This window comes from Pararge aegeria, chromosome 3, assembly GCF_905163445.1.
Source record: "Pararge aegeria chromosome 3, ilParAegt1.1, whole genome shotgun sequence".
In the NCBI taxonomy this organism is placed as follows: domain Eukaryota; kingdom Metazoa; phylum Arthropoda; class Insecta; order Lepidoptera; family Nymphalidae; genus Pararge; species Pararge aegeria.
Genome location: NC_053182.1, coordinates 13,473,882 through 13,495,452, shown reverse-complemented (window position 1 = coordinate 13,495,452; position 21,571 = coordinate 13,473,882). Strand labels below are relative to the sequence as shown.

At 35.6% G+C, this 21,571-nt stretch overlaps 1 protein-coding gene across 10 annotated transcripts in view; it reads left to right on the top strand.

Annotated features, from left to right (window-relative positions):
- LOC120637070 (protein muscleblind) overlaps nt 1-21,571 on the top strand; it is a 378,716-nt gene that overhangs the window by 155,106 nt on the left and 202,039 nt on the right. The window contains exon 1 of one of the 10 annotated variants that reach the window (XM_039908675.1): nt 15,146-15,303. The exons of the other annotated variants lie outside the window; for them this stretch is intronic. The gene's annotated coding sequence lies outside the window, so the exon portion shown is untranslated. Of the gene's footprint in view, nt 1-15,145; nt 15,304-21,571 lie in introns of those variants that run through there. 10 annotated transcript variants of the gene reach the window in all.

Sequence of the window (21,571 nt, the reverse complement as noted above, 5' to 3'; positions counted from 1 at the left end):
CTCATACAACATTCCAATCCCCTTTTAACACCTTAAGAGTGGATTATCTTAAATACCTTTCTTAGCTGTCTACGCTCTTCGAAATTTATTGTTTTTACACGCTTTATTGTCTGTATACTCAGTGAGTGCGTGACTGTTGTTGGCTTTTACGTAATTATTTATATAGAAAATTAACGATATAATATGAGAAATCCACATTGTTTGGGAAATATGTAATTTACAATAAAAAAAAGTATCCGTTTTATTAACAAGAGAATAAATTAGTCTATTTTTGTTTCACAAACTTGATCTTATTTATTTAATAATTTCATGGGAAGTATTAGCTACTCAACCCTAGTAGCTTTAACGCATGATTAGTTTCTATTCTTAAAGCGCTCTCAACATAGCTGTAAGACTAGAATGCGATTTCGAAATTTCTTTTCCAATTTTCTCCCAATGGCCATTAGGATGAAAAATGTAAAGTAGATTTCCAGACGAAGTCGAGATATGTGTTCGAAAGAATGAAATTTCAAACTAAACCGGCACAGCAGCGGCGCTGAATCCTCTGAGCCGAGGAAACGACTTCAAGGCAGACTATGTAAAATCAAACAATTCTGTTGTATAAGTAAAAGTATATGTCCCAAATAATAATAACAATTGGAATAAGTATGTGAATGAAACAGCTAGTATAAGAGTATATTAGCTATTTACTTACTAAAATATGTGCCGTAGGGTGGCGGCAGATCAGAATATATTTGTCACCTCCCCTTTCTCCACGGGTTCTCACGAGGCGACTAAGAGAATATAACAGAGAACAGGCAGTGGCGTCCTCTGTGCTAATAAGTAACTTCTTCCATACTTCGAGCACCAACCCGTCTGACGGCGTAGGGTTTATGGGCAAACCCTCCAGAGGCAGAGAACCCTGGGAGAGGCGTTTAGTCAACCAGTGGACTGTTATAGGCTATGCATGACTTACTAATATATTAATGCCGTTATCAACTTACTCGTCCCTTCATAAAAGTCAATCTTAATAGGAATGTGCAAGTGCCGATATTTCAAAATAGACTTGCGAAATATAGAGAGTGACAAAGCTATCATAGCATTTTGCTATCTCGCTTATTTTGCAGTTAAATATTCATCGATATACTCTTGTTACTTTTACGCTAGCCCCTATTGCGTTCTATAATAAGCTCTAATGAGTACGAGCGAAACAAATTAACTATAAAGATTTATAAACAGACGATTTAAATTACAACTTTGGTAGGTACGTAGATGAAGAACTTTAATCCTGCAACCGAAACCAATGACCCGGTCCTATTTGTAACAAATTCAATAACTCGGTTACTACTTCCCCTTTTAATACAACAATCAATCCATCGCAAACTCGCCGTTATGATAACCTCGATCTAAGTTGTGTCCTTCGCAAACAAAGCCTCTGAGAAATATCGCAAGTTAACATAGTGTCAACAGGTTACTTGAGTCGAGTTGACAGTCTGTAATTTGGCGCGGGTGGACAGAGTTGTGGTCCCAACCCCCCGCTTATTTGCAAGCCCACAACTAACTTTAAATTGCTTGGACTAATATATAACGTGCTTGACATTACAGTTCTTAGTTTATGACCCGCCCCTTTGATTTTCTAACGCCAGAATAACTTCGTTTAAGATTAAATTATACGTATCCCATAGTTTCGAAGTTAGCAAACGGAACGCCAGAGTTCCGTTAATCTGTAGTAAGTATGGAATTGTGAAATTTTGATGTTTGGTCGAATAATTTGAATTGCCAGAATTATCCTAGCGCCGATGTATCTACTGCTTAATTGAAAAATAGCTGCTGCTCACGTTTATTTAGTTTTATTTACATATCCACCAGTTTTCATTTTATCCATTTGTTTTTCTGGGATAAAATGAAGCCCATGTTTTTATTCCTGCTTTCACCTAACTCTATGCCAAGCATCAAATAGTTTGGTTGATAACTTAGAATTTAAAGGAAGACACAGACACACTATCGCTTTTATAATATTGGTTTGGATTCAGACTTCACTTCTAGTTCTGATGAATGATACCAGTTAATGATTAATCGAGAATACAGAATGAGCTACAATTTACAGATGAATATGCAATGACTCAATATTTTTAACTTCATCCAACGCTACATAATCAAAATGAATGAAAACAATACCATCATTTTATATTACAGTTTTGCAATGTTAAATTTGTATTTAATGAGAAGTTATTGCCAGTGGAGTAAATATCCAGTTCCTGTACGAGTAAAACAGACCAGCCATTCGCTCCCGTGGCAAGAATTGTTTTAGTATCTGCGTTTAAATGATCTTTTGAAAATAATCAAATCATAACAGTAATTTACTGCCCTAACATTTATTTTACCTTACTGAAACTATAAATATATACTCTCTGCTTTTGAAGTAATATAATAAACCAACATTGAGCTGAGAACAGTGTCTTTTTACTTTCATTTCATCTCTCACGGCGGTCCCTGGGTGAAAGGGCCCCTACTGACTTAACGCGAACGAGCTCATGCTTTTGGACATTGGACGATTGCCAGACCAGACCAGATGCAATTAAAAAAAATTACATACTATTTATCGATATTTTTTAGGAAAACTGTAAATAATAAACAACGAATGTAAATAAAGACACCGCACAATAATGAAAAAGAGATTGTAGAAAGTCTGCTAAGAACCTGTGTTAGACCTATAAGGAAAATTATTCAAAGGAGATTCAGAGTGCCAAATAACTCTAGAATCCTCTTCCTACATTACCGTTCTTCCTTTACTACAACGACTACTACTACTAATAATAAAAAAAATCATCGTTACTTATGTAGAGATTCACAATCTCGTAAGGGTAAGGTTGAAAAAGGAATAATTCATTCTAAAACCCAGTTTAAATAAACGAGTTCTTAACTAATATACATTAAATACATAATGTATGATTCTTGTTGCGCACCATAATTTCAAATTAGCAGCGTGACACCCCGCTGGCAAAAACAATTTCTTATATAGGAACTACCTAGGAGCCGCGAAGAGCGTCTTGTTTCGATTTAGAAGTTTTCTCTGAGTTTGCTTCGTACCCACTCGTCTACAAAAATTGTAAATTGAATCGGAGAATCATGCTATTTATATTTTTATTTAGGTATGGGACAACTTGTACCTAAATATCACGGTCTATTATTACAGTTGATTTTCATCACTATCATTACCCATATAGGTCTATCATTACCCATTACCGGCCCACTACAGGCAGTGGCGTGCACTTCATACATGCACGAAAGCACTGCCTACCCTGAAATTGATATATAACTCGTATAGGAGGAGGATTTTTGCCGTTTTATGCTATTTTCCTGATGTATGCATACCCTGGTAAGGAACCCAGTGCACGCCACTGACTACAGGGCACGGATCTCATCACAGAATATGAAAGGCTGAGACTACGCTAGACTTCACGCTTAGACCATTAAGGAGAACTCTAAAGCATAGAGGTTTCCTCACCATGTTTTCCTTTACCGGTAAAGCAAGTTATACTGAATTGCATAAATTAAAAACCCAAATAACTCAAAAAAATTGTGGTTGCGTCTGGGGATTGAACTCGATCACAGCTTCGCTGAAATTAATATTAGACAGTAATATTCAAATTATATATAATGCTTTCGATAATTTAATAATTTTTAGGGTATGCTTTTGCCATCTTTAAAGCGAAATAAGAAATGATATAAGAAGTTGCCATTGGCTGAAAAGAAATACTGAATTACTGCTTTAAATCTCAAGATATACTTTGTTAGGTTTGGTTGTTGTTGTGTGAATAGTGAATGTTACGTGAAAAAGATTTAGATCTGCCAATTTAATTCATTAGATAGATTAAATATCTAGATTTAGATCTGCCAATTTACTTTAATAGGTAGATTTAATATCTAGATTTAGAGCTGCCAAATTAATTTAATAGATAGATTAAATATCTAGATTTAGATCTGCCAATTTAATTTACTAAATAGATTAAATATCTATCTAATTAATTAAATTGGCAGATCTTAATCTTTTTTACGTAACATTCACTTTTCACACAAAAACAACAAAACCTAACAAATAATATCTTGAGAGACCATAAATTTAAATTTGTATTGTAGCTCACGGCGAGCCTTATAATTTTCTGTGAATATCTGAAAGAAGCGTGCCTTTCTGATACCTATGCGTTTATTCAGAGCTTGTGAGTTTTCACCGTTATTTCTTTAGCTGTGAAATCCCCTCACACAAGTTTAGTTAGGAATTCCGTACACCTATCTTCGTATCGCGCCACATATTTTGTGTAGACTGAAGATAGGGGAAGTTTCCTTTTTCTTGCGAAAATTCGTTATCTATTTTGTGAGACGACGTTTGAAACCAGCGCCATAATTTTGATGGCATAAATTCTATTACTGTAATCTTTTTCACCTTTTGTTTACTCAGACTAGATAACTTTTATGATCTTTAAACAGATTCGAAATTGCTTTTCTCCTTTGTTTAAGATAAAAGCATTTTACTTAAATGAGATGGTGTGGTTTTGGAACATGTCTATGTGCCACGCCTATCTCAATTATGTACAGTTAAACATCGTTGTTTTAAGCGATACGACGTACATATGAAACTTTACATGAATCTTATAATAATAAAATTCACAAATTATAAATTCCCACTCGGGACCTCCAACTTAAATTAACAGCGCTCGCGGTTGTGCCAGGAAGGTTTTCAACACTACGTCTTCCGATGCAGTTAGACCTTTCCAGCACCTTGAAATCCAACTCATAGCTATATATTCGCCACCCATTGCCACTCTTACTCCATAACTCGTTGAACGCTGGCTCTACTAAGAAACCCTTGTTGTTTACATCGCCTGATTGACTTTGAAACAATATATTTTAGACTAGCCCATAGGGGCCTTACTACCATAGCAGCATTTACATAATTGTTGAAGCGGTTTAAGAAATTTATTGTTTTCATAAGAACAGTATTCACTTACATGAAAACTTAAGCTATTAAATTATAAGGTTTGCTAATATTGCAAGTCAGAGCGTGCTACACAAAAGAAAAGACTTAATATAATATGCCAAAATAATTAATTCACATGCAGCTATCCGTTAAAAGAATACAAAAATATGAGGGTAGTATGGTACCATTGTAACAAAGTCCCACTGTTATTAGGCATGTCTACGTCATGAAGTGGATATTACATAGACGTAGAGTGACAAAATGTGCCTCAGTTTGTATTATTTTTCATTTAGTAGGTGGGCCTTCAATAGTTTTTTTTTAATTTTGTAGAAGCTTTTACTTTCTTCTATACTCTTAGGGAGTTTATTGTGAAGTTCAGTTTTAGAATTATAATCCATGTCCTAAGACGTCAAATTATGTCAAATGAACCGTTGCTTAACATAATATTGTTTTAAGCGAGATACCCTGTCCATATAAAGATAGAAAGGTGGTGGTTCCAATCTCAAAAAAAAAATGGCAGGACTTAAAATAGGGCTATCCTTATCTAAAAGGAACATTGTGAAAAGGATAGATAGATTAGTCAATTTTATTTACCAAATATTTGACACTTCTAAGGATAAAATATAAATCCTCATATTCAGGTAACTCCTCAGATGATTGTTATAGCAATTGTTTCGTAAACAAATGTAAAAGGGATCCGTTTGTTTCGTGTTGGGAATACCTCTCCGGTGTAATATTGGGAAAAATTTGCGGGGCAGAGGATAGTTGTGGGGGTCAAGTTAATGATATCGCCGCCATTTGCGGACGAGTCCCCGCTCCGAATTGCGCCAGGGCACGTTAATGGGCCCAGCTATAGCACTCTGAATATTTTAAAGGACATTCGCCGAAATTACTACAAAAATAATGTCGCTTTGCTTGTACCGAATTACCCGAGAAACGGTTTAGAGACCGGCAATAAATATGCATAGAATCCTCTTCCATTTGCTTATTTAGTTTTTGTATTCATTGATTTTACCATTACCTATACTGTAAATATTTTTGTCTCGATAAAAAATGTATATTTATAAATTATTATTAGCATCTGTGCAGTTACGCTAATGGCAAATCGACTTGTCGTGGAAACGTAAATAGGATCACTTCAGTATTAAATTTGTACTCTTTGAGTCTTTATAGCATCAGAATACTTAACTAAAACTAAAGTTATTCGTTCGTTTTAATGCTATAATTCGTGCACTTCTACAACAAGCGCTCTTGGCGAAAAAGATCAGTGCTAAAAAGTTGCGACCGAAGATCAACTTTCATTCGATCTATTTTATAGTGTTTTGATATTAAATAAATAAATAAATAAATATACTACGACAATACACACACCGCCATCTAGCCCCAAAGTAAGCGTAGCTTGTGTTATGGGTATTAAGACGACTGATGAATATTTTTATGAATAATATACATAAATACTTAGAATATACATATAAACACCCAGATACTGACAAACATTCATGCTCATCACACAAACATTTTCCAGTTGTGGGAATCGAACCCACGGCCCTCGGCTCAGAAAGCAGGGTTGCTGCAAACTGCGCCAATCGGCTGTCAACCATATTCAAAGTGACTTGACGATTAAGAGCGTACGAATGTAATGCTTACTAAATCAAATGAAATTCATAATTCTTTATTTTTCTTTATAATGATTGTTTTATATTCGGAATAATAAGCGGCCTACAACGCTACAAGCCACCTCTCCTTTTAGATCTCCTCTCAGATCTCCTCCCAGAATGATTAAAACTGTAATCTATGGCTGGCTTTATGCGGATTGGTGGACTGCACTTTCGTTTTAGAACATTATAAAGCACTCTCAGACACTCGGACTCCATACGATGGTTCTCTTCTGTTTCTCAATGTTTAATTGATAAAGATCACATAACTCCGACAAGTAAGTAGTACGGGCCGGGGATTCAGGCCCGTCTCACTCAGTCCCTTCTATCAATAAGGTTTAAGTTAGCAGCTTAGCAGTAAAAGTTCTCAGCGCGCCCTGGTTAAAGAAAAAACAAACTTGGCCGGGTGTAAGCTGGAAAAATAGTCCGGTCAGTACTACCACTGTAAGTCAGTCAGTTCCACGTGCCGCAATAAGTACATTTCGGTACATACTGAGAGTCTTAAATAATAAATGAGGTTCGGTAATAGAAGAGCACGCAAGCGTCGGCGTCGGCGTCCGCCGCAGCAGCGGAATATTGCCCCGCCTCGCTCCGCCCGCGTGCAGACAGCGGGCTACGTGCGCCGCATAATGCACCGTCCCGTGCAAAATTCACAACTACCCTCGGGTAAAATTTACTAGCGTACATCTCATTTGCTCTTGTTTCTCCTTTTACGCTTTGAAAACTACTTGTTAGTTTTCACTGTTTAGAATTTTTATTAGGCAAAGATCGTCTGTTACCATGTTTTTTTGGACTTTTTTACAGATTATTTATACGCCGTTCAAAATCAAAATCCGCAGCTTATTAATTTCACTGCTCCACTGACGCTGTTCTAGCGCATATACCCACCACGCTGCTCCAATGTGTGTTAGTGGGCTTTACGACTACTATCACAAGTAATTGATAATAACCGCGTTCAACCAGCTGCTTTAACGTGCTCTCCGAGGAACGGGGGTTGACACTGCAGATATGTTAACTCTGGTACTGAAAATTACCCACAAAATCAAACCATTCTTGGTCTGACACTGGATTCGAACCCAGTACCTCGTGCTCCACTAGACCAAGTAGACCACAGATACCTCAGTTACAGATACCTTATTATTACACTACTTATACGAGTATTTTTGTAATTCTTACTTTGAGAATAGGTGATAACATATTGATTGGGTTTCGTACCAAAATGACCAATACGAACTAATATTATATTCTACGGTACGACGTGTCTATGTCACGACTTTATATTTCACTCACTTCTCATGATATCTTCTAGTATAATACACTTAGTACTATTAATGTGGAACATTTAAAAAATGCTCCTTCAACTGAAAAAAATACATTATCAATTAACAATATAAATAGTTAAAAAAAGATACTTTTAAAATATGTATGTAAAACTCAAATAAGTATATGAATGCTTAGTAAGTTCAAGTAATGGGCAAATTCTCTGCCAAATTCATATTTCAAAAATACAAAATTCATGTATTTCAAGTAGGCTTAGTTTTAAGCACTTGTAAAACGTCGAGTCAGTCTGTTAGTAGTGACTCTACTACCGGTTTGAAGGAATATGTTATCGAGAAAAGCTGACAAGTATATCAGCAGATTGCTCCACATCATTTAAAAGTTTAACTATCTTTAGAATATTACACTACTCTTTTACACTTAGCTAAGATTTAGGAAAATGAAAATCAAACTATACATAAATACCAAAAACCTTCTTAACACTTTTGTTCAGTTCGAGAGTTCCTAGCATAGAATTTTTCAAATGTGTACCCTATGTTATGTTGTTAGTGTTCCTTAAAGTTTCCTTTAAGATTAATTCAAAATTGTTATGCATTATGCAAGGTGCAAAAGTTTTATAGTTGCACCGTGTGCTAGGGACTTATACGAAACAAATTTCCATAAGTTTTTAATGTTCGTAAAATCTATTTATTTAACGTATTATGCTGCACGCACACATATATGGTAGTAAATAAGAATTATTAATATAACTATTGACATGTTTATTTTTTAAGCGGTAAACTGAAGGTGTTATTTCGTTTAAATATTTATTTTTAACAACATTACCACTGATAGTGGCTCAAGCTCTGGTTCATAATTGGAAGGAAGATATTTCAACGACACAGGGTAAATTTTTTTGTTAATCTACTTACACGTTATTGTGATTGTTACAATTTAATATGTCGTTTTTAGAGGCCAATAAAGCTATTATTATTACGTAAGATCATGTTATCGTAAAAAAGGTGGCAAATTTTAAAAGCAGCAACTATTTTTTTAAATGATTTACTTTACCATCAAAATGTTACAGCCATATTTGATCTCGTTATAGTTCGATGTGAAGAGCAAAAGAAAAAAATCACTTCGTTATATGAGTTCCTCATGTTCCAAATAATTTTTTTCTGGAAGTGCGATCAGATATCACAATTTTTCGGCGTTATTTTTAATAATAGTACTATTTTAAATCTATTTTCTATAACTGCATGAGTAAGTAATTTGATTTGCTTTAAGTCATAGACGCAGTCATTTTTGCTTTAAAAACGTAACGCATTGCATGTTATTTCGTATACATGGTTCTGAGATTAGACTGAGGTTATCCTCAACATCAAGAATAAGTTTGGTTCTATAGTCCTCCAACTGAGCGGGTGGAATCAGAGTATAATCTTTGTAAAGTGCGTCAAGATATTGTTAAGCAGAAGGACATTGATATGCAGTAAAAACACTGAACCGTGTGCAACGCCAGCATGTATTGGACTTAGTTAAGTAGCTAAAACAGACAAGAGTGACTTTGAAGCTGCGTCCATTTAGAAAACTGACAAGTTTTGCCGAAAGAAGCCGAAGAAGTCCGTAAAAAGATAGTTTAGATAGAAGAGTCCAATGCCAAACCTGATCTAAAGGCTTTGCTCTATCAATTTTTATTCAAATTAAACAATAAACGTAATATTACAGAATTCTTTACTTTATATTTTGAATACTTTTAAAATAGATTATAAATTAATATTTTAATAAGATACAATTGTCATACTCAAAAATATTATAGACAAGTAGAACATACTGACATTAAGGAAACAATTATTGTAATTATGATTAGCATTCAATAAAATAATAAAAAAAAAATTGAAGATACTTTTCCTAATAAGTAAACATTTCTAGTTCTAGCAAATATTTTATTTTCATCAACATGCAATAAATTACTTATATATTTTTTATATTGTATATTCTGATATGTGTAGGCGGGTTGGTTTTATATTCATTGTTGTTCTATTTATAAAAAAAAAAGCAAAACAAAGTACCACATCGCGTAAAAATTTAAATCTCAGCGCATATTTTCTTCATAAACTTCTGACGCTAAAAGTTGTTGAAGAATAGGCTATAAATAATACAGCGCTGGGCACCTGGACCGCCTATTTCTTAAGGATTATTTTCGTAGACATTTCGGGTAAGAAAGCCAGACATAATTTAAGGCTATCGACGTTGTTGGCGAAGCTTTTACTGCTGGTTAGATCTCCATTTGATTAGGTAGGTATATTTTTTTACTCCCAGAATTTGTTAGTATGATTTTCAATTTCTATTGGTCTGATGGCTAGACTCCCCAGTCGTTCCAGAATTTTAAATATCTAATTGGTATACCTAAAGTAAGTACTAACTAAATTATTTTGTAAAGAAGTTCCAAAGAAAAAGTCCAACCTAGCATGGAGGAATTGAGGTTATTAGGCCCATACCTAAGACGGCACAAGCCACTGATCTCAGTTATAATCATGTGATAATATCTAATACTTCAGTTGAAGTCATAAAAAAACAACATAAACTTTCATCCCGTAATATAATAACAAGCTATAAATATTATTTTTTATAATTATTAACCTTAATGGTAATTTTTGTGACTCTAACAAAACATAAAACTTTCACACAGCTTTCATTCGCGATTTTATCCCCTTTATGAGGTTGTTTTCCCTTTCTGCACTGATATATCTGCAGCGCTATTATTATTCAAGAAATTTTCAAGAATACGTATTTAGATATTGAGTCAGTGATCCAGAGCTCTCTTAGAATTTTAAAGAAATTAAAAATTTCGATAGAGTACAGCAGTTATAGATTCGCCATTATTTATTACAATGATCAATATTTGCCGACAGTACCTAATAATGTTTATTATTTGACAAGGCCGAATGATTGTCTGGAATTTTTAAGAGGGTGAAGAAAAACATAGTGATGAAACCTGCAGGCCTGAGAGTTCTCCAAAATGTTCTCAAAGGTTGGCTGGAGTCCAGCAATCTGCACTGGGCCAGCGCGGTGGACTGCGATATCGATAAAGCAGGTGACATTTGATTGCTTAAATTAAAACGCACATTACTCAGAAAAGTTAGATGTGCGTATTGAAAATCTAACTTGGTCCCTCCGTAATGAAAGCCAAGTAAGGCTTCCAATAGGCTATCATAGCGTATTACTAACTATGGCAAATGGAGAAAAATTCAACTATTTGGATAAGTAAGGATGACGACAAATCAATAATAATCGATTTTCGAATTATTAAACGATTTTTGCAGCATCTTTAACTTTAAAAAAAAAAGCTTCTTTTCGGCTTCTTTTTTTTTCTATACTTGTTACGCGATTACAACCTACTACGCCTGGTTCTATAAACCAGGCGTTACTTTGCGGAAATCAAGCTCAATGCTTGAATAATTGTGCTTCAGAATTATTCCTTGTAAATTCAATATTTTCTGCGGATGCTCCGGTTTCAGAGCGAAACGTGCATAGAGGGTACATTGCCGAAGATCTGTTTGGTGTGGAGTATAAGGATTAAAGAAATTATAAATTACACCATACAGAATCTCCTGCTTTTGCGGAGTATAGCAAATTAAGCTTAATTTTCATAATACACCGCCAATATTTATGTACGTAATACTAAGGTGGTCCCACTTTAATTTAGTGAAGATCTATTGGAGACATGAAGTAAAAATCGAGCGAACTCTTGAAATATTATAGACACAAAAACATTTTTTGCCAAAAAAAAAAAACCGACAGGAATTTAAATAAAGGAGTAACTTTGAGTAAAGTGCACATTTTATTCATTAATATATACTAAAATAACATCACTAGCTTCAGAGTGGTTCCTACCAACCGAGCGAGGTCTGAGCGCGGCGTCAGTTTGTATTTCGAAATTAATGAACTAAAAATATAGAAATAATTAAATAGCTTTTTTTTTACCCACGACAACGTCCGTGTAGATTTGTTTTCGCGTAAAAAGGAGCCTGTCACATGCACAGTTTTATAATATTCATAACGTAAAACTGTGCATGTGTTAAACGAAAATGTCACATGCAATAAATCACGTCGATCCGCGGTGGCTTCGGTTCTGCGTGAAATAAGGAAAATTCAACAAACACACTCTCGCATTTCGTATATTAGTACGAGTATGATTAATGAAAATATATTTTTAAGAATATTTAAAGCCAGTTTTGACGTAATATTACAAGAAAACAGATATATTATACCGAAAAGGGAGCGTCGGCTACTTCAAAGATTCGGCACCTTGAGTACAACTGCAGAACACATTGGTGCGTCACAATTCGGAATATTCAGATGAACAGTACTAAATATTATTACCTCATGTAAAAAAATGAGGCACTAAACCATAGAATATAAACTTATTTACTTATTTTGCATCTAGCGTGAGTGTGTTTAACAAACTATTTGTGCGGACAAACTTAGCGATGTTAGACTAAGTGTGTAATGTGTATTTCTTAGTGTACCTATACAATTTTACTGAAAACTTCCTTCCTCCTGTAAAAGACTTGCTTTACGATTGCCTTGCTTGTGCGATTTAGCGTAATATAACTACTATCTATCTATATATCCTATCCAGGTTACCCGGCTACCATTTTAGATCTTTGTACTTTTTATAAGAAAGATTAAAAAGATCTGAGAAGAAACTACCTGAGACTAAGTACTAATAGGTAGGTACCTGCGACTAGTATTAATATGCTTACCTATACAAAACAAGTAAGGTAGGCTTTGTCTGCTGCTCCTTATTAACGTTCATAAATATTAGTTTCCCCTCCGCCAATTTAGTGCCGCAGCGAGAAAGCGACGCTCCAAACAAATCAACCTACCCCATGAAAATATATCTAAGCATGTCCTACACATTAGGTAGGTAGGTACGTAGTTTTCTTCGATCTAGTATTTTTCTTTTATGTACTTAATCAGTAACTGCTTATTTTCGTTATCCTGATTTGGCGCGCTTCCAGTTTTTAGAACTCCCTTCACGTACTTTTGACGAAGCCTAAATGTCGAAGTGTATGATTTTTTTGTAGTAGTAGACAAAGCTCGTCAAGGAAGCTACCGCTATATTTATTTATTCATATGCCGCCAAGCAGCAATGCTATGTTCCCGTCTAAAAGGTGTGGTTTCCGGTGTTATTTCAGGCATATGTGGCCTCGCCTCATGTTGATGGACCCAACTTTTTAAGACGCGTTTCTTGCATGCCCCACGAAGTGTTACTCTGTTTATAGTCGATGGTTTTCCAATTACCATCAGATTCGCCATCTACTTGGGCCGGCGATTGTGACTATTATAATAATGCATTTTCGAGTACAGAAACGCCGTAACTTACAGTAATTTCATCAACAGCCATTATCTTGGCGGAACATTTGTGAAATAAAAAGAGTTGTATAGAATTTGCGACTCTAAAACAAGTAGCAATAGTTCGATTTTCTTTAGTTGTTAATGAGTTTCGATACTCGTAAGCGACTCTACATTTGCAAGTTTCGTACCTAAGGGTGCCTATGTTTTAGAATTTCCCAACCCGCATCAGAAGAAGGGTAATTTTTTTCATGTACTAATATGTACTAGGTAACTTATTTCGGATTACTTATAAGGCTGCAACTAAACAAACTCGCGCGCAATACGCGTGGGCGGACTAGGACGCAACACATTATTTTGCTAAATACCAAAATTTATGCGATAATCTTATATGACTATAAAAGCGAATGGTGACGTACTGACTGGCTGACTGACTGACTGATTGATAACGAAATCTCAGGAACTAAAAAGTCTATAAACTTGACTTTTGAAAGGTAGGTTCCATCGTGGGTCTCAGTTAAGAAACGTTTTTGATAAATAACCCCTGCCCCCTTAAGAGGTGAAATAGGTGGTTGGATGTTTGTTTGAAAGTCCTATGTTTTTGAAGTTAAAACATTGAAATCGGTTATTAGGTTTTCAATATTAAAAATATACATAAGTTATTTTGGAAAATCCCCTTTTGAGGCTGTTAAAGTAGTAGAATATTTTGCCCTAATCTTCCCCGAAAGCGGTAAAACTGTGCTTGGAAGTTTGAGGCTCGATACCGAAATTCGTATTTTGGTTAATAATTATAAATAAATTAAACATATATCAACGGTTTTTTATATCACCTTTTTAATATACCGGATGAACATCACCAAGTCAACAAACCTGAAGTTTAGAAAGAAAGTTTTTAGTGATTACTACCGGGACCAACACGACGGTTTAACGTGATCACTGAAGCACAGTAGCATAAAAATATATAATTTGATTATTTACAACGAATTAATTCCTTATATAAATTTCCTACCTAGATAATATTACACAAGTCAAAACAATAATAATCATGAGAGTAGGTATTGTTTGTTCGAAACATCGCACCGAGAGTGAAACAAAGTTTCAATAGTATTTTACTAGATTTTATTATCTGGAACGGGTAATTTTCCCTGTACAAATACTCGGCTGTTCATTCGAGAGCCCCAGCGCGGCGCGCGCTAAATTTGAATTCATGTTACGAACGAGCTACATAAACCAATTACGAAGCAGGGCCAATAGCGAGCGGCGGCACGCGGAGAATCGATAATTCACAAAATGTCCGCTAGAGCACGCCACCATCATATCCGGTGCGCGCCCACACTACTCCTCCACGTTGCGCAGCCACGCTTGTAAGTTTGCAGGGACGTCGCAAAAATATTTATATTAAAACTTTTTGGAATAACAAATAAATGATAAGAAACTCGCATCTTAAATTAACCTATAAAATAAATTAAAAATAACGCATACAATATAGTAAAATAGATATCGTCATAAAAAAAAAGAACTTTACAAATCATTAAAATTTTATAAAAGTGTTTTCGCAGTATTTGATTTTTTAACTGACTGAGGGAATCACTTAGCAAAAATACCTTTAAAAAAATAGTAAGATTTCGTGATGATTCTAATTAACACAAATCTCTAAACTAAACTAAATGCACCAATGTCTAAAAAACTAAATTTCCCATGGTAAAGGATAGCATTATTTTTAATTTGTTAATTATTAAGCTTGGAGATTTACGCTGGCCATAATTTACAACATTATCAATAACTAAGCATCACTTTTTAAAAATCAAATCAATTTACCTTGCTAAGTTGAGACTGCAGTAATAAACAAAGTAGAGACGCCCGTACAATGTCACGTCGGGCATGCGCTTAAGTCAGCTGCTGCTTAGCTTGCTGTTTCGTATCGCGCTTCTTGCCCGCTTTCAATGTTTTCCGTTTTATTTTGTTATTTCTGTGATGTAAACCAATTTTTTAACTAACATTCATCAATTTCGTTAATGTGAATGATATTGTGCCGTAAATTAGTGGTGCTAGCAGACAGACAGCAGATGAAATAAGGTAAACGCCTTAATATTTTTGTTTGTCGTGAACATAACCTCTGTGTGTTCAAACATGACCCTATTTTTGGTGTTCGAAGCACTTTTGAGAGTTAATTGAATACGAGAAACGAATATTGGAACGCAACGGTCCTTCTAAAAGTGCATTTCGAACAATAGCTTTAGTAATCTGTGTGTAAAACACAATAACTTGATCGCACAGTAGTTTGGCGTCTGACAGTAGACAGATTTCATACGAAATAATCATTTGAATATTTATGTTAGGCGATTGCCTAAAACGTTACTTGCATTGATTTATAAAGTTAGTCCATATATTTTGCAGTGCATTTAATTATAGGAACAATATTATCATAATATGTGTAAATGTTGACATGACATAAATCACCATGACAATGCCCGCTTGATAAAACAATGTGGTTGTCCGAGTCTCCCATAGGGGGCGCTAGTGTATTGTTTCGCGAGAATCGTTGTTCCGAATTTTGCCGCCGTTTTTAATTTTCGTCTACAGTTTATTTTTTTTAACATTTAGGCACAGTAGTAATTTATCTACTTCCGTACACAATCCTTCATTTAACGACTCCTCACACGTTCCGACCACGACAGTTGTATGCAATCGAAAGTAGCAGGAAAGTCGTACTAGCAATCCTATCTGATTTTTATCAAACGTTTCGGGAGTAGTGTTTTTTTCTTTAGCTTTTTAAACCTTGAGGTTTCCTAAACTAAGTTAGTTATTTTACGTGTACCTATTTATGTACCTACCATAACTTTGATAGTAAATAAGCGATGTAACAGTTTCTAGCTAATTTTATTCATCTCGACGCTATTTCAGTTGTAAATTCAGAAGTAACTTTTGAATTTTTTCTATGTAAACTTTTGACCTACCGCGTCGCATAGCCCCACTGCTTTATTATTTCGTCATCCTAAGAGACGCAACCAGAGGTGAATCTGTACTTTCAAATGTTGTTGCATTTTAAAGATTCTTGATATTAGACTTATGCATCCAGAAATCTAGGTCTATTAGATTTAAGTTGCCTTTTTTCATCATCATCATCATCAACAGCAATAGTTAAAACATTGAATTAAGAACATACGGAATCCGATATTCAGCCATTATTATATGCAGCGTATTGTGTCAAGTCCCCGCAAAACAGTGAAAAGTCCCCGCGCTCGTCTCACGTCTTACACCCGCGGAATGTTGCTAGCTCACAAACCTTTTCCCATTTTCCCATTTTATGGTATAAAATAAAAACTGGCAACTGCTTAATGGTATGAAGTGCAAGTGACTAACCATTTGTTCGAGAAACCATTCAAAAGTGGAGGGTTTTGGATGCTTCAATATTAGTCGTTTACACTGTTTCTGCATGTTCGTAATTCTGTGGTTTTAAGATCAGCCTAATAACGTCCCACTGCTGGACACAGGCCTCCTCTGTAGCAGGGAGTTTTGAAACATGACCTAACACGCTGCTCCAATGGTTGGCGAGCTTTTGAAAAGTACCTCTAGGGGCAAAAGCATATCACTGCTAAACTGCTTGGGTTATAAACTGGTTGCCCGGCAACAGATAAGTAAAATAAACTAGGTTTTGCGGATATTTTATGTATGCCGTGTTTGCTTTGTACTATGTGCACATGTTTTTTTTTTATGGACAGCAGGTATTTTTTTACGCATTAATCGCTGGCATTTCGAATAGTAAACTAAAACAAGTAAAATAATAAGCAGTTCCCAAATAAATGGGATAAAACTATATCACTTTGTATGAGATTAGTATCGAAATAAACCATAACGTCGAAGAAAATTGGACCTAATCAGTTCAAAGTCGAAAATTCTATTTTTTTTATTGCGTAAGTTTCACTAGGAGCTCTTTAAAAGTGGACGAATGTTTTATTCTACGCGTTCCTAGTCCCTTCAGTCTTGAAAGACTGGTCGTGGATGGCCAAGTGAGCAACGACATTTAGGTTTTGTGACACACTTGGCTCTCCTTCTCCACTCTTCCATGAGGGATGCCTGTCTGTTGTATATTTATACTTCTATACTAATATTATAAAGAAGAAATATTTTTTAGTTTGATTGTATCCAATTGGCTTCGAAAGTACTATAAACTATTGAGAATAAACAAAAATTATGTATCACTTGATTAAAGTTGTCATTATTACCTACAAAAAGGTCCGCGAGGGAATATATCTAACTATCATAGTTATGTCGCATTAGCAGCCTTAGTATTCTAACATTTTGTTAGATCGCCAGTAAAAACAAAAGCGGGTTACATTAGTATCGCAGTATTAATTCTTATTCAAATAAATGGTTTTATCATGAAGGGTTTTAGATATCAGTAAAATACTTTTTAAATCATTCCAATCGGACGTTTAATATAAAAGTTATCGCGAATTAAAAACATATTTTTCAAAATACCAGTCGATTTACACCTAAATTGAATGTCATACGTGTCTCCCATATAAACTGTTTCTAGGGGATGTTTTAAGAATAAAAACAAACAGTCGCAAGTAACAGCTACTATTATTTAATATAATATAAGCATCATGTCGTGGTCCTTCGATTGCCCAAAGAAACTAAGAAGACGTATTTGGACCGTGGAAGACAGACACTGCTTTATGTGAAAGAATGGATTTATTTGTCCGAAACATGTTCCAGGTTCTTCCAACCTTCTCCTCCAGCATTTCATTCTCAGAGTGTCTTTCTTCTCTCACTCTCTCGCAGGGAGTTGTGTTTTCGGGACGTAGAGAAATATGGGAAATCAAAGTGCTTTAAGTAACGGGAGTTTAGTGACCTTCGTTATATTTCGATTTCTGCATATCTTATGTAATTTAAGTTTAATACGGTTCTTAGTTCTCTTTTTTTCAAGTTTTACATGGTTCTCAAAAGTCAATCAATTGAACTCCAATTAAATATTTGGTTTTCGGCCAACATTCTTCACCAAGAAGGTATCCGTGACATACGGACGGACAGACAGCTGAGTGAGATTAATAGGGCTCCGTTTTGCCCTTTGCATACGGAACTCTATGAACTCCTATGAACTCTAAAAGAGACTCCATTTTGAATTTTAAATATTTTCAATATCTCTCATGGATACGTATATGCATAAGCAAGTTATATTATAGTGCCTAACGATTATTTTGTTGTTTATGGAATTTTTCATAACGGGTGCAGATTTCACACGTAGGTAACAACCCTTCGCAAAGTGACTGACGACCTCCCTGGCGCAGCGGTGATCGCTGAGGTTTTAAGTGGGAACTTCCGGGTTCGATCCCTCGCAAGTGCAATTCGGGAATTTTTAATAACTGAGTTTTTACTGGTCTGCTCTGATGGCAGGTTTTGGCAGTGTCCGGTTACCAGCTAACACCACGAGAAAAAGATTTTTGAAATCTAACTGGTATTTCCAGAGACTTGCGCGTACAACCAAATAGCTTCGACAAATATAAAGTATATATTAGTAGAGACAAGGTGGGCAGTAATTCTATATCAAAAGCTTTGTTTTAAATGGAGAAATTAAGGTTGCACTCCTATGCGCCGAGCAGATACGTTTGCCAACCAATTAATTAGAGGGTTTATCAGATGGTTATCATAACATAACCGGTCTGAGTAAGGAGGTTAAGAATTTTTTAACTTAGAAAGGGCAAAGAAATGTACCTAATATTCACAATATAATGTAGTTTAAGAGCTTTCGCTGTACGAACAATCGCTGCTAATGGTTATTCGAAACGTTAAGTGCACATGAGTAGCTGCATAACGCTAGCAAATGTCGACTTTTGTCCGAAATGCCCGTCTCGTCAGCCATATTCCGTTCCGTTAATGTAGGGCTACCATTTTTCCTATTCTACCAGGACATCTAGATCGTGTCCTGGGAACTTCAATTAATTTTGGTTTTATAGGTGTCTAACCAATTTTATGTAAGGTTCCGAAGACAATTCCGGGCTGATTTTTAACAGTTAGTATTAACGTATCACGCCGCGTATTTATTGAAATTATATATCTATCATCATCTAAATCTTGTTAAAAAAGTGTTATAAGTTTTAATGGTGCCATTTGTGTTGTACTTACACAAATCGAGGGGGAACTGACCTGTATAAAAATGATTTTATCCTTTTCACAGGCACAATTTGTCAAAAGGACAGCAAAAGTTTTAAGCCTGTCAATTTAATTTAGTTTAGAATAGTTTAAAGATTTGTATACTACAGAATTAGCATCATTATCTTTATTAAACAGAAAACAAATCTACCATTATCAAACTCTCTGGACTGTTGAATATGAAGAGGCACTCTTACTAGAGAGACTTGTATAAAGAACGCTGAAACTTTGATTGAAGCAAAGAAAAACAGTTAGTACTAATAATAATACTGTATTGAGATTTACATATTTAATGTTCAGTTTAATTTACTGCAAGAGATTACACGAAAGGTATGGATAGTGAAGAGCTAAAAATCTATAGGTTTCCTTGTACTACTAGCAACAGTACTAAAACTCCTGTCCTTTGTGTTCTGTTATTCAAAATTTGGCACTGGCAACCCTAGTTTAATGTCGCAATATTGTGAGCGTCGGCGGGCGGCCGCGGACCGGCCGGTCGCATGCATTTACATACATTAATGTGGACGTCGAACATGTATGCAACTCTCCGTGAATGTGTGTGCGTTGCGAATTAACTGTAATTGAGCTATTCGGACAGTAGCGTGCAACGCTCTACTGCCTCCGCAGTTTCGACTATCCGACCACCTTTCCTCGTCTCAACTCTCAGTGGGCCAAAGATTTAGTAAGCCGAGTTAAATTGCTCTGCAATCAAACCGTCTAGCTCTTTATTACATTACCAACTAGTTGTACATGTATGAGCTTTTTTCACAAGGTTTTCAACTGTAATTGTTAAGATTGTTGTATTGGTAGGTATACGTTTTGACTGTCAATTATTGTGACTTTGTAGGAAATCGTTGGATTATTGCGTGGTTCTTCTCCTAGTTCTATACTGGGCCAGTTTCCGCATTACATTCCTTATTCACCTGTTGTCGGTCCCTCCCCTGCTGGAGCCACCCAAAGTCACTTAGAGCATGTCAGTTAGATCGCCGGATTGCGAAAGATCGGGAGATCCGCCTGTCTGATGGATAGTTCGCCGATGCATTTTTTTTTACATTATTGTGGGTTGTAAATATTTATGCACGTCGCTGTAAATGTGTGTGCGTTGCGAATAAATTGTTATTGACCTATTCTGACAGTAGCTTGCAACGCTCTACTGCTTCCGCAGTTTCGACTATACTGTCCTCGTCTCAACTCTCAGTGGGCCAAAGATCCGCCTACTCTTTATTTAAACAGTGGCAACTAATTGTATATACTTATAAAAGTATACATATGATTGTGACTTTATCATCATATTCGCCACGACACAAATACCTAAACTCAGACTGTGTAAAGTAACCAACCGAATACTTTCGAACGTTATTTTGAATCGTATAACCTCTGTTGTCAATCGAATAAAAATTATCGAAGAGAGAATTCGGTTTGAAAGAGGTTACATAATGCAAAATAGGGATTTAATCAGTCATTTAATTGCAACTCCCGTAATTTTGTATCTACCCTACAGAACAGATTTGTAAGCCGCATAAGCTGCTGGGAATCCTAGATAGATTTTGCAGTTGGTCGAGTCTTTTATCCATGCAACAGCTACAGGGGCACTATCAGTGCCACAGCGAAAACATCTTTTTTTACTAAAATTTAAAAGTTCACCTAAGAATGAAAACAACAAACCAAACGCACCGTTTGGGATATTCATCTTCACCCCTTCCTGGAGAACAAACAGGGGCGTCGGAATTTCGTTATTAGCGTTACTGAGAGAGTGGATACCGTTCCCATTTCTCGTCGCACACCTGACTGATTGATAGCACTTCTTTGCACCACGGGTCGAGCTTGTAATCGAGCCATTAATAAAGTTTACTACCCTCAAGTTTATCCAACGAATTCGTTATTTGCTTAATGGGCTGGCAAATGCTCCGGGCACGGCGAACCTGCGCAAGTCCGATAATTATGAACTCCAGCCGATGTGCTGATGCGTACATATTATTAGTTTTATTCGAAGTTGAAGGTACTATTCAATTAATCGGGTAGACCGTATTTACCTATCTGGCGGGATGTTACCTATTTCTATATTAGTTTTGTAGATTAGTAGTAGATTTTACCGACGTATAAAAATAATTAAAAATTCAAGCGTTATATGGTTGTCTGTCAATCGGTCTTCTCCAGACGAGTTTGAGTATGAAGATTAGATCGATATACT